Source organism: Leptonychotes weddellii, chromosome 13 (assembly GCF_054177405.1).
Source record: "Leptonychotes weddellii isolate Sample4059 chromosome 13, ASM5417740v2, whole genome shotgun sequence".
Classification (NCBI taxonomy): Eukaryota; Metazoa; Chordata; class Mammalia; order Carnivora; family Phocidae; genus Leptonychotes; species Leptonychotes weddellii.
Window position 1 is genome coordinate 75,856,122 of NC_138381.1, and position 5,725 is coordinate 75,861,846.

A 5,725-nucleotide genomic window follows, 5' to 3' on the forward strand; every position below is an offset into this window, starting at 1 on the left:
TCTCTCATGAATAAATAAATAAAAATCTTAAAAAAAAAAAGATTTTATTTATTTTTTGACAGAGACACAGTGAGAGAGGGAACACAAGCAGGGGGAGTGGGAGAGGGAGAAGCAGGCTTCCCGCGGAGCAAGGAGCCGACGCGGGGCTCGATCCCAGGACCCTGGGATCACGACCTGAGCCGAAGGCAGACGCTTAACCATCTGAGCCACCCAGGCGCCCCCCTTTATTTCATTTTAAAAGAATTTAACCTTTAAGCAGCACATGTGGCTAGTGACTACCGTACTGGATAGTGCAGACCTAGAATATTTAGCTTTTAGTATGACTTACAGACTGGTGTGAGCAGTTGATGGTAAGATACTATAAAAATCTTAAAAATAAAAGTTATTTTACCAGCAAAAAATGAGTTTATTTGGGAATAGCAGATAATTGCAATTCAGGACAAGCAAGCCATAGCAAAAAGCATAGGCTAGTCTAACAAAGGAGAAGCACGTTACTTTATGGAGAAAGAAATTGGGAAGAGTGGTTTTTGAGGAAAATCCATTGGAGAAAAGCAAGAGTTCAGGGTCATGACTGTTTCTCATTAGCTGAGTGGGGTAGTCGATTTCTTGGAGGAGATGCAGTGTATATCTTCTGTAATTGATGATTCTTGTCTGCTGACAGTTCTTGTGGGGTCTGTCCTTGATGATTCTTGAGTGGTACTGCTTGAGAGCTCCCCCTTCTGGCCTCCTGACTCTGGGTTAGTGAGGTTTCCCTTATAAATGTTCACGTTATCAAGGCAGAGTAGGTGGAGGAACATCTGGTCTCTGCCACCCCACGTGCAGAGTAGTAGAGAAGGCCGGAATTTGTCATTTGTGTTTGGTGGTATCTAATCTTTATAGCCTCTCCAAATTTATCCTTGCTAAGGTGTTATCTGAAGAATTTGAGGTGAGAACCTTCCTTTGTATTTCCATTTTGATCACTGACTTCAGATGCTCATGGCTTCTCTTCCCTGAAATTTAAGACCTGCCCTGGCAGCCCCTGTCTGTTACTTGGACCCATGGTTGGAGTGGGTGAAGACTTGGCATGCCACTAGAAAAAGCCTGCCAACCCTTGGTTTAAATCTTTGCTTGACAGTGGTAGCCAGGTTAAGATAACTGAGATGAACAACTGACATAAATTCAGGCTTTAACAGGAAACTCTAGCCATCTTTCATTTCCTACCACTAGAATCTGGAGGCTTTTCACTTGAGGTGAAAGGCAAGTAAAAGCTGATCATAGTAAATTTCTTAGATTGAACTCTAAGGCTCTTGTCTAACTTGATTTCTTGCAAGAATCTTCTGACATTTGTCAAACCAGGCTTCTCATTGTCTTACATGCTTTATACCTTTCCTCCTCCGCCTTCTCTGGAGTCTTACCTGTCTGCCTTTTTAAAAATCCTGACTGCCAACACCCGCACAACAGTGTTACTTTCCTTTGAGCACCTGCAGAAAGCTTGCCTTGCCATGGAGCCTCTTCTTTCTGCCTTAATCCGCTCTACCCTTCCATCTTCTGAAAACACTTCCAGGATCATCACATGGTTTGGTATTTCTCATAAATTATATTGTATTCTTAGTTATTTTCATATATATGTGGGTCTTTTCTTCCCAACTACATTATAAATTCCTTGAGCTTACGCCTAGGACGTGTATTTTTCTGTCACCTATAGCAAGCACCAGGTATAACTTTTTAAAGTTTGTTTATTTAATCTCCACTCTGACTGTGGGGCTGGAACTCACCACCCTGAGATCAAGATTCATGTGCTCTTCCAACTGAGCCAGTCAGGTGCCCCCTGACAAGTATAACTTTTTTAAAATACTGATACAGGGCACCTGGGTGGCTCAGTTGGTTAAGCGACTGCCTTCGGCTCAGGTCATGATCCTGGAGTCCTGGGATCGAGTCCTGCATCGGGCTCCCTGCTCAGCAGGGAGTCTGCTTCTCCCTCTGAGTCTCCCCCCCCCATGCTCTATCTCATTCTCTCTCTCAAATAAATAAATAAAATCTTTAAAAAAATAAAATAAAATACTGATACACCCGGCCTGGTTTGTAGAGTCATTTAAACAATTGAGGCTACTTTCCTCGTTCATTTTATTTAATGAGGATTGTTGATAAAGTACTGTGGGGACCATAACAACGACTAAAAGGCGCTTACAGCCTGGTGGATCACATGGGCTACACACACAGCTCAGTGGGCTAGGTGCCAGGAAGAGGCCCAGACTCTGCTGTGGGAAATTGCAGGATGGGCGCAATTTCACTGGTGAGCACTGGAAAAGGCTTCATGGGGCAGATGAATGCCTGAGTTTGCCCTTGAGTAAAGGTTTCAGCAGATGGTGATCACTAGACTTGGAAAGGGCATCAAGGCTGAGCGAACTGCCTGAAACAACAGCGGTGGGGACTGAAGTGCTGGGTCCTCTGTGTGTCGTGGTATTTGAGGAATCGGACACCTGGCTGGTTCACGTGCATGTAATTGAGAAAATGAACCTCAGGGGACTTTTCTTACCAGCTGTTCAGCAGTGAGTGGTTCTCAGACGGGCTTAAAATCTGGGCCCACCCCCAGGGTTAGTTTCAGTAAGTCTGGGCAGGGGCCCCGAAAACTGAGGTTCCCAGGTGATGTTGATACTGCTGCACATTTTGAGAACCACTGATTTAGAATACAGTCCATCTGATAACCACCTTAGAGAAATGCCTGGGTTACATACAGAAATACCCCGAGGTTGGTGCATAATTGTGTTCTTGTTTGCTTTATGTACATACTTCTCGTCTTCCCGCACATTGTAAGTTCAGTTGTATCACTCAGCCCCTGGCACACTTAGTAAATGCTCTGTTTGCTAACTTGGCATCCTCATCTGTAAGTATCTGAAGCAGAAGTGCATGCTTCTGGAAGCCCTTAGGGAATGGGGGTTTTCAACCTTTGCAACTCTAAATGTAAAGCATAAATGAATATAGCAGCAGTTCTCGCACTTTTTTCTGCAGGACCCTTTTACCTTCTTAAAAATTGAGCTTTATTTAGGTTTTATCCATTGATGTTTACCATATTAGAAATTAAAGCTGAAAATATCAGTTCATCAGAAATTATGATAAACCCATTACACATTACATAAATTTTTAATGAATAACTGTTTCTCTAAAATAAAAACTTTGAGAAGGTGACATTGTTTTTACATTTTTGCAAATCTGTCTCTAGTAGAAGACAGCTGCTTCTACTTTGGATCTGTAGTGAGAGGTTGTTTCCGTTGATGTGCATGAAGAAAATTGGCCTCACATAGATGACGAAGAGAGTAAAAAAGTATTTTAAGAGTATTTTTAGATAATTACGGATTTTCTTCTTTGATACTACTCCCAAAATTTGATAGGTTGAAGTTTCATAAAAGTGGCATCTGAAACTGTATGAATGAACTTTTATTGTTACGTAAAAATCCACTGATCTGCTTTGTGCTTTGATGTTTTTGTAACATTATGCATTGTAGGTTGAAAAATACTGATTCACGGAGAGGCACATTTCCATATACTGACACATTTCATTATATGATATACAAAAATTACATTTGTTAATACAGTTGATCTCATCAGAAAAGTCTTCAGTATCGGGAAGCTGTCAAGCTCACAGTGGAGGATAGGTTTTCCAAAATTCGAAGTTTCCCTTGAATGCTTAAAATCTCTCGTTGTCAACAAAGAGTTTTTCGCCTTGAAGTGACCGGGTCACATAGTTCATTTTCAAGAAAATATCTGCCAGATACCCATGCCTCAGTAACCGTAGCTTACCAGTCATTTTCTCAAGTAACATTGACATTCTATGAGAAAAGTGGCTAATTGAGCCTGCACCTCCATTGCTCACATTTTTCTTTGAGACGCGGTGCAGTGGTGCATGGCAGGCGTGCTTCATGTGTGCCTCCAAAAAGGTACGTACTTGGGGCGCCTGGGTGGCTCAGTCGGTTAAGCGCCCAACTCTCAGTTTTGGCTCAGGCTCAGGGTTGTGAGATCGAGCCCCATGTTGGACTCTGCGCTCAGTGTGGAATCTGCTTCAGATTCTCTTCCCCTCTCCCTCCCGTTCAGTATCTCTCTCTGTCAAATAAATAAATACAATCTTAAAAAAAAAAAAGGGCACATATTTAAGGGTTGAAATGTAATAGAATGATTCGTTTTTCTGCTACACCAAGTGCTTCACGTTGTTAAGTGAAAGTGGCTTCTCCTGCTCCTCAAGTACGTGTGGCAGATCATACAAGCGAAGACCGTGCCGTGTGTTCTCATTGCCCTGACTCAGTGCCTGCCGTCCGTGCCCACCTAGTGCTTTTGCACCATCAGTGGAAACATCAACGAGGTGGAAAAGGCAAAAGATGCCTTAGTAATACTGTGCAGATAGTTCTGTTTCCCTGAAAGGGTCTCGGGGGTGCCCTAGGAGTGCATGGACCTCACTCTGAGAACCACGGAATTGCAGTACTGAGAGTCAGAGTTGGCAGAATGGCATAGTGCTGTCACTCCTACCTTGATGAGCTTACCCTCCACTCTGGAAGTTCAGAAACTCATTTTTTTAAAATCCGTTTACTCAGAGGTGGGACTCTTGAATCATAAAAAATTTAGAGATAATGGTTTATAAAATATAACTTCATGTATTTATAGTGAGAGAAATACCAAAAGACACCATTCCCTTTGGTCACTGTTGGAGACCCAAACCTTAATCTGAGCGTGGAATTTTGGAGCTTTGTTTCAGATATCCTTAAGGCCGATTTTCATGCAATTTTTGCAGTCTTTACAACTCCTTCTCCATAGACTACCCTTGTTTTTTTACCAGAACCTTTTTCCAGTGTCCATAAATTAGACATTTTCTTTTTAACTCCCTTTTTCTGGACTTCTTTTTAGTTTGGCAATACATGATCACCTTTTTTCATTTTGGTGTATTTTCACTTTTTAAATGTTAAATTATATGTATGAAATCAGTATGGGTGTGTGTCTACATATACAATGCAAAAGGAGAGGGAGAGAGAGAATCCCAACCAGGCTGCACGCTCCACGAGGAGCCCAGTGCAGGGCTCAGTCTCATGATGCTGAGGTCATGACCTGAGCTGAAATCAAGAGTGAGACGCTTGGGCACCTGGGTGGCTCAGTTGGTCCTGGAGTCCCAGGATCGAGTCCTGCATTGGGCTCCCTGCTCAGCAGGGAGTCTGCTTCTCCCTCTGACCCTCCACCCTCTCATGCTCTCTATCATTCTCTCTCTCTCTCAATAAATAAATAAAAATCTTTAAAAAAAAAAAAAGTCAAACGCTTAACCAACTGAGCCACCCAGGCGCCCCAAAGTGCTACCACTTCTTTGAGTGACCTTGAGAAAGCTATTTAACTGCTCAGACCTTCATTCTCTTTGACCATGAATGGCGTAATGGTAATTGTTCACCTACCTTCACAGTTACTTTGAGATGCAGATGAGACAGTTTTATCTTTGTGCTTTGGGCACTCTTGGTGCCGTACACATGTAGGTCATTTTAGTAAGATGAGTCCTAATGTTTTTTTTTTTTTTTCGGTGAAAAGATTTATATTTAGATTTAGCCAGCTGGACTCAGTTTAGATGATTCCAATTTTGTTGGCAACATCCAAAGCATCATAGTCAGGAGCCAGTCGAACATATGCCTTCTTCTCTCCATCAGGTCTGATCAAGGTGTTGACCTTGGCCACGTCAATGTCATAGAGCTTCTTCACAGCCTGTTTGATCTGGTGCTTA